The 8,954-nt window shown below is 39.2% G+C and overlaps 1 protein-coding gene across 1 annotated transcript in view; it reads left to right on the top strand.

Annotated features, from left to right (window-relative positions):
• Positions 1–915: 915 nt before the first annotated feature.
• Htr2c (5-hydroxytryptamine receptor 2C) overlaps positions 916–8,954 on the top strand; it is a 201,520-nt gene continuing 193,481 nt past the window's right edge. The window contains exon 1 of the mRNA XM_028773875.1: positions 916–1,482. The gene's annotated coding sequence lies outside the window, so the exon portion shown is untranslated. The remainder of the gene's footprint in view (positions 1,483–8,954) is intronic.

The following is an 8,954-nucleotide window of genomic DNA, read 5'->3' as shown; positions in this document are numbered from 1 at the left end:
TACAGGCAGTTGTCGAAAGGGAGCTTTTATTTCTTCCCTGACCTTACTTTTGTGTTTATGCCTTGATATCCCCCTGAAGAGGCTGGACAACTAACTGTGCCTCTAATTTCTATTGGAGATATTCTCAGCTCCCAGAGAAAAACAAATGAGCTACCTTCAAGGTGTGTTTCTACTCTTTTAGCAGTGTGTCTGTGTGTGTGTTTGTGGGGAGGGGTTTGACATCAAGAAGGAATTAAATTTTGCTTTCTTAGGTCTTGAAAGCCAAGGGGCTTCCTTTCTCTTTGAATTTAAGAGTAGGGGCAAAGGTAAGGAAGCTGGCCATCAAACTGAGCTGTGGCCTCTCATGGTTGACCCTGTCAAAATCAATGTTCCCGATGAAGGGAAGAATGACAGTCAGAAGGGAGAACCTCTGAAGAAGTTCTATGAATTAATGAAATTTATAAGACTTTGAAAGTCTTTTCTGGAACTAAGCCCCTCCCCATCTCTATCTGTATTTCTATCTGCGTGATTCTGCCTCTCTACATATCTGTCTGTCCTCTGTGTCTCTCTGTTTCTCTCTATGTGTCTGTCTCTCTGGGTGCCTCGTTCTCTGTCTGTCTTTCCCTCCCCCCCCCCGCATTATGTATTTAAAGTTTAAATCTTTGAGGGTCGATTCTTGAGAATTTCCCCATCCCCTGTCTGGTGCCATGGATGACCTCAGTTTCCCCGAGTCCCTATGCCTTATGAATCACTTCCCCACCTACGCCACAGGGTCTCAGGGTCCCCTGCCAGCAGATTCCAGACGCACTAAGATTCTGGTCCAAACAGGCCAGGAGCAGTGTAACCCTGAGCACTGATTGGCTCTTCTTGGCTCCTCGTGACTCCTCCCCTCATCCCTGGTTTTGCCTAAGAGCCCAGTGCAGCCTCACCAGCTCTGGGTAGGCGCTCTGGTGCTCACCAAGGAAGCTTCCTTGGGTGCACCAATCTTAATGATTGAGCCCTTGGAGCAGCAAGATTGATAATCTTGGTTGCTCCTTTGGCCTGTCTATCCCTTACCTTTCTATTACATATGAACTTTTCTTCATTCTGCACATCGATTGATTGTCGTCGGCGTCGTGGAGATCGTCGTGGTGCTCCGGTGGTGGTCTTCGTCCGCTTAGAATAGTGTAGTTAGTTAGGGGCCTTCAAAGAAGAAAGAAGAAGCGATTGGCGCGGAGATGCTGGAGGTGTCAGTTACTATGCTAGAGTAGGGTAGTCAAACAATTCCAGCCAAACCTTTCCGGGGGGGCGCAGGTTGCCCACAGGAGGTGGACTTGCCGGCGCTATCCTTCGCGCCGAGCTCCCTCCATCCTTCTTTCCGTCTTCTGAGACGCGAGGTTGCGGCGCGCAGCGCTGAGCAGCGCACTGACTGCCGCGGGCTCCGCTGGGCGATTGCAGCCGAGTCCGTTTCTCGTCTAGCTGCCGCCGCGGCGACCTGCCTGGTCTTCCTCCCGGACGCTAGCGGTAAGTTGGAGCCCCTGGGCGGCATTGCTAGCTGAGACCTTAGCGATTTGGGCGGAGGATGGGGTAGGGGAGCATGGACAGGTCCCGGATGGTTGCAGCCTGGAGGACCGCGCTGGTTCTGGAGGGTGGTGGGGAGCGACTCAGAGCGCTCAAATCGCGGGGTGGTGGTGGGGGTCTCTGGAAGGAGACAAGAACGCAGGTTTCTCTAATGCAACCCGAGTCTAAGTCTGGAGGAGGTTGGAGGACAGGACTCGAGATGTAGGCGCTAGAGGGAGGCAAGGATCTAGAGACCCTCGCGCTCAGGGATAGCTGTGAGAGAGTAAGACTGGGGTGGGGTCTCTAGAAGTAAGGGGAGGGAGAGGAGGACAGGGAGGAGTGGGAAGGAGGAGGAGTAAAACTGAACGTGGGGGTCTCTGGTCGAGGGATTGGGCTGAGGAGGGTGCAATCCAGTAGGGGGATGCAAACTGTTCACCTTATTAAGAAATCGGACTCGGACCAAGTGGGAGGGGGCTCAGGGCTTGAAGTATGGGAGCGGGGCTGGGGCTGCGGGGATTGCGAATGATCTCTATTGTGTTCTCCTTGAAACCGACCCTCATTTTCAGCGGGTCTCAGGGAACACACTTAACTCTGGGAGATAACACACTGCAGATCTGTGTCTTGGTTTAACAGCTGCTGGCTGAATTTGAACAGCGTTGCTGATGGTCACGTAAGTTTAAGAGGATAGTATAAGGGTATCCAGAGAGCCTTTTTTATTAGCTTACCGAAGTCATTTGGTGACAGTTTTATATTTTGAAAAGGACTGTGGAAAAGTCTTCAAGGCTGCCTCTTATCCTGTCTCTTTGCTCAGCTTAACCTGACAAGCAGTGTTTACAGCATACCACGGAATTGCTAAACATGAACAGGTTGCTGGTTCCTGGAATGACATAAAGTTCGTCATTGCAAAACATGTCTGTGTGTCCGTTTCTTTTCTGCGCCGAGCCCTTTGCGTCTTGCTTCCTGTTAGATGGTAGTAGGTGACTAAGACACTTCGCACTGTGGTCTTGAGACCCCTTATTTTAATTGACAAGTACCCCTCCAACAAACACAATAGATGACATTCAGGAGTTAAAGTATATTTAATTTAGTTCAGAATCACTTCCAGTGCATAACAGGTTCTTCATTAATATTTACCTGTTTAAGTCCCATCCAAGGAAGTCTTAGCTAATTCCCTTAATGCATATGCCCCCTACCATATACCTTGTAGATAGGCTGAGAAAGAAAATGTCCATTGGGGAGAATGGGATTGAACTACAATATTGCAGAGACGGTGGGGGGGGCAGAGAAAATGTTGCGCAGTGAGTAATCTCTGCGTTCCCAGTTTGTTGCAGATGATCGTGACCTCACATAAAAAACTGGTGAAAAAAAAAAAACATGTGAGATCAAGACAGACTATAAATATTTTCATTAAGAAGCTTATATTTTTTAAAAAGATGTTTATATTAATGATATCCATTCATAGATACATATATAAATACACATATGCATATATATGCATATAAGATCATACATTCTGACGAACAAAACATTAATCAGTATACATAAATTGTCATGTAAAGACAGCTGGAGTTGTGTACGCATGTAAGGACAATGAGAAAGAGCAATTAATGTGCCCCACAGAAAATTATTTCTTCACTTCTTTTTCAGTATCTCGCTTCCTGTCACACACACACACACACACACAGGCACACATTCACACACAGGCACACACACACACATTCACACAGGCACACATTCACACACAGGCACACACACACGTACACACACACAGGCACACACACACATGCACACACATACAGAAGCACACACACACGCACACACACTGGCCTTTAAGAGGAGTATAATTTTTGGCACTTTTCTATTGGGGAATCATTTATAACTCTCAACCCCACCTTATAGCAGGTAGATCACAGGATATTTAATTATGCTTTTCATTCACTAAACTTGTTTTTCTGGTCCTTTGGGAATGTGAAAAAATATGTTTGCAATGTGCACATAATTTCTCTCCTAATAGCAGCTATCATCTACAGAAGCAAGCCCAACTCAAATCCTGAATGTCAGAAGGTGAATAAGGCTTGTGATTGCAATGTCAAGGTAGGATTTGGGGTGCTTAGCCAATACGGACATTGATTTTTTTCTATCTGCAAAATGGAGGGGGGGTGTTGTTAACCCTTCCTCTGTCGCCGTTTGGAGCTTTTTTTTTTCTGCCATGTAGAGTTGTTATGGATAACAGTGATGACTTTTTCAGGTAATAACATGACAGGCTTTGATGCAGTATGAATTCACAGGAAAAAGAAAAGAGTGGTAACTGATATTTTTGAGAACTCCCTGGGTGCCAGGCAGGGTTCAAAAGTATTGCATATATACATTATGTCATAATATCTTCATAGCATTATTATGAATAGAATAAATTACCAAATGTTATCAGCACCAACCAATTCCCCCCAACGTTTCCAAAAAATTCTCATAGAGCAAGGCAAGGAAACACTATGTTCTTCTCAGGTAGCCATGTAAGCACAAAGAAGTACTATTTCTCCAGCAATCAAAATAAAAACAGAAAGTCCTGGGCTGCAATAGAGTACTTGCCTAGCATGTGCAAAGCATTAGGTTTGATCTCCAGCATTGCAAAAATTTTCCCCTTAATTTTAAGCTGGATACCTGTGACAGTATGCCACAAATCCACTAAGGACTTAAGAAATTTTAGCACTGACACCCACTGTGGCTCACAGAAAACAGTAGATTTTCTCTCCAAAACATAAGCCTTGAAATTCTGGTTTTTGCAGTGTTCTCAATATTGCTTGGAATTAACTATTAAGAAATATCTCTTAATTTGGGTAATAAATACCCAAACTTCAACAATAATCTGAAACCTAAATGAATCCTTAGCATCTTACTGCTTTGTTTTATTTTCTCCAAATAACAACCACGTATGTTTCCAAATAAAGGAAGCACAAAACCAGACAGAATTTAGGATGGAGATTATCAGCAACCAACATCAAGTATCTTCATCTGCTCTTAAATTTGTCCAAAGCTTGAGACTGAAGATTGCAGTTTGCCGAGCTCTGCTGCAAAACAATAATTAAATTCCAGGATCTAATGACTCCTTAGTCTCCAGACTATTTGGTTAGAATCATTAAAGTGTGTCCTGCCACTTCACTTATATAACAGTGAAATCCTTCTAAAAACAAGGATATACAATACTTGTAATGAGATTATTTTAGCAGAGCATCCTTGAAAGCTTACTGTCTAATGAAATTAAATGCTTGATTAGCTTATTAATTAGGTAACTATACGCCAACTATGAATACTTTATATAGTGGGGTTAATAAGATATTATTATAATAAAATAACAATAATACAATAAATAGTCATATGATCAATTAACATTACTTGAGCATTTTGAATTATTATAATGTTCTTTCACTTTTAAATGATGTTTAAAAGATTATTGATCATTTGTCATGATTATAAAACACCTATGCTATTTTTCTATGTGTTGTAACTGGTAAATTATAGAAGAAAATCACCAACCATCAGCCTAATGAATGTTCCACAATTCAATCTGTCATTGCCTTTGATTTTAAGATTTCTTTAAATACTGAGAACATAACTGCAGAACATCTTAGTAATCTCTACTTTATACACTCAGCATTGGAACCGACAACAAATTTAAAGCATTCCTTTATTTATCCAGCCACTAGCAGATATTTTACTTAAAAATTGGAATAATATAATCAGGATTTCAAATAAGATGCACAAGAACCGGAATGTCGAGTTTGTATCCGGTTACTCAGCACCTATCGCTATTTTTCTGCTGAGTCCTCCTCCCAGATGTGGTTAAGACTGTGCCATCCACACTGTCCTAAAGATACTTGTGAGTGACATCGCATGTATACATCTAGCTGTCGTTTAGTATCATTATTAAGGATTCATAGATGGTCAGTTGCATGATCTAATTTTGAGAAGAGCTAGAAAAATCTTTTGACCACAAACTGCCTTCATGGCCCTGTGTATCACTTGAAATTCTACTTTCAGGAACAGTCTTCTGTACTTTTATTTCTGTCCTCTTTTAACCACAAATATCTACTTCAGGGGTCCTTGCCTATTTAATGTAGCATAACTGTATCATAGTAAACAGAAAGCTTTGAGAACTGCATTACCTCACACAACAGCCCCATGTGGATATTTTAAGTTTCATACAAAAGTGTATCCTTATGAGTTCATAAATATACATCACCTAACATCAGGTTTCTTTTGCACATTTTAGATATTTTCTGGGGAATAAGAAAGAGAATACATTTCTGATTCAAATAGTGAAAAAGTGAGTAAGGGAGAATGAATTGCAGTATCTTAGGACACAACCTAAATGATTGTCGTAGGTTGTGAGGCAAGCCTTAGAGAAAAGAATGTGAGTAATGCATTTGGCCCTTTTCAGAAGATGGGGCAGTTAGACTGGTAGTGTCGCAGGGTGGGTGGGTGCATGTAGTGTGAAAACTGAAACAACTACATACTATAATGTCATGTCAACTAATGTCCAGACAAAAATATCATCAGACTAAATGGCTATGGTTGCCATGCCATTTCACTTTCATGAAAACACATTTCTTCTTTAATGACATTAGTAATGTGCCTTTAATGAAGTGGCTTGTGTCCACATCTTTTAATACTAGCTCAGAAATCAACAATCATTCAGTGTTTTACACATACAGCTTCCAGTTTCCTAAAATCAAAGCATGAAGATCAAGTTATCAGTCATTCCTCTTAATAATAAAGGATGATTATAATAGTAGCTGTTATTCATTGATAATTGCTGCATAATATATAATACGAATGCAGAAGACGTTTACCTATATTTTCTCATTTAAGCCTCACAACTATCCCATGAGAAGATATTAGCCACAGTCTGTATATTGGCTAACTGAGGCATACAAGCAGGTGAAACAATCTGCTCAACTGTAATGAAGAAACTTAGATCTGAAATCAGGCAGGTTGCAATCTAGTGGTCATGTTATTACACAGTAAACTGTTGTTTCTGTTTAGGCATTGTTTATAAAATAAGTGCTAGGCATTGACCAGTTGCATATGGATATGAAGATATCATTACTGACAATCTCTCTTAACCCTTAACTGTTGTCAAAGCAATAAAATAGACTTGCAGCATTGGATTTAGCTATCAATCTTTAAAAAACAGATCAAAGAATTTAGAAATAGTGGTGCTGGCAGACCACAAGGTAAGCGTCTGAGTGAAAGATACCTGTGAAGCACAAGGTTTTAACATCAGCATTCAATAGCAAGGTGATTTTAAGTTTGAAGTATACACACCAAGACTATGCTCAAAAAATAACAAGAATATGTCTCAAAGTGGGGGGCACAACAAAGTTCATAGGAGCTACAGAATTATAACACAAAAAATGAAATGAGATCAGAGAAACAGTATATACAGAGATAAGATAGGCACACAAGGCCTGAGGATACTACAGCTATGTAGCTTCTGTTACATATGGTTTGTAATCTGTGTCACTGCAAGAAAGACCAGTCATTTTTTGGTCATTATTTTAAAAAGCTGGGCATTTGAGATTTGAGTAGGAAAACTGAAGTTATAGGAGTTCATGACTAATAACAGAATACTGCTAGAGATATTGGAAAAACTGAAACAACTGGAAGAGTGTCGTATAGAGCTCATTCCTCAGGCCTATATGGTCTTCCAGGTCTGCTTCATTCCCTGCCACCTACAGTAAACTTTTGCCAACTGGCAATTATATATAATGAAAGCCTTGTCTAAGAATTGTAATCAGTTAGCAAAGTTTGATTGATTATATTGCCAGTCATAGGAACTTAATGTGGAACTTTAAGAACAGAAGCATCTCACCTAACTACCTCCATGAACATAGATTAGGACAATTAAAGATTTACAAATTTTAATTAGGTAAAGTTGAGTACTAAAATGCTCAGGATTATATTCCATTTAACAGTGAAATATGCACATGTTGTGTGAGGGGTAGAGTTTGAAGAGGGGGAAGCGTTCGATCATTTAGGAGAGTACTTGCTAAGTGGTAAACATGTGCTTAATGTTAGGATCAGTTCCCCATTCTAGCTCTATTCCATAATGTTTATATTATTTAAAATTTAACCTCATAACTCAGTGATCCACACTCTTTTTTGTGATGTGGAATGACAGGTGAGTCTAATTGCTTTTCTTATCCAATTATAGACTATCAAAGGTTCCTAATCTTAAATTGCTTATCATGTTACAAATATGAATGTTGTTAGGTTTTGTAATTTTACATCTTTAAAGGTAACTTTATGATTATAACCAGCTGGGACATAATTCAATCAATTTTGAATTAGTCACTGACTCCTGGATGCTGTGTAGCCCCATACTTCACATATGATCTAAAAGAGCTTCAGAGAAAATGTGATGCTTTCATTCTTGTGTGAAGTAAATACAAAAGATCTTTTACTTTTCTAGCAATACTTTAAAAGTACAGTTTAAGGGAGCAAAATGAATAGTTTGATTGATAGACTTTTTTCCTTACCCTTCTGTCACTTATCTACTTTACAATAATTGCAAATGGCAAAAAATGGTAATATAATTATGCAGTAAAATGATTATTCGTTGATACATGATTCTTGCCCTTCCAAATATTATTTAAATAGTCAATACAATAGATTCATTGGATAAGATTATTTTCCTCTTTTTATTGGGCAATGATGTATATCAATTTTTAAAATACATTTATAATTGAGCCTCAGCCAATTTTCTAAATTTTAATTAATTAAATCTTTAAAATATTCTGTTCATATTAATCACACACACACACACACACACACACATACACACGCACAAACATACACACACATATTCCAAATTAGCCAACTATAAATTGAAATAAGAAACCATTAAGGATTATGGAATATCATTGAGTATTATTTTAAGGGCTTAGTGTATTTCCAATGCTGTTTTAGACGACTGATAAAAGCTAACTTGCATTTTATATTCAACTTTGCAAATGAAACTAATATTCAAAAAAGGCTAGTCCATGAAATAGCATACTTTTTCAAGCTATACAATGGATAACACTTATTTCTCTTTCGTTTCCCCCTCGGAATAAATGCGAGGAAAATTAGAATGACCCTTTTTCTTCAAATGTGCCACTTATTTTTTCATTTCCATAGTGATTAGAGATTCTTATTGCTAGTTCTTTAACTATCACCGAAGAAAAATATCTCAATTCTCCACTTGAGCTCAACATATACATAGTCCACTTTAATCACAGTACATAAACAATGTAGAGTGTTTACTGGGTTAACAGCAATAAGCTGACAAAGTAGTTGTGAAATATTAAGAATAAATAGAGTCTCAGATAAGTTATAAAATTAATCAGCTTCTGGTAAAGGGAGGACTTTGAGAATGGCAGCAGACTAATTCTCATTCT

Source organism: Grammomys surdaster, unplaced genomic scaffold, assembly GCF_004785775.1.
Source record: "Grammomys surdaster isolate TR1022 unplaced genomic scaffold, NIH_TR_1.0 236, whole genome shotgun sequence".
In the NCBI taxonomy this organism is placed as follows: Eukaryota; Metazoa; Chordata; class Mammalia; order Rodentia; family Muridae; genus Grammomys; species Grammomys surdaster.
The sequence above is the reverse complement of the archived record's forward strand: the minus strand, read 5'-3'. Positions and strand labels throughout refer to the sequence as shown.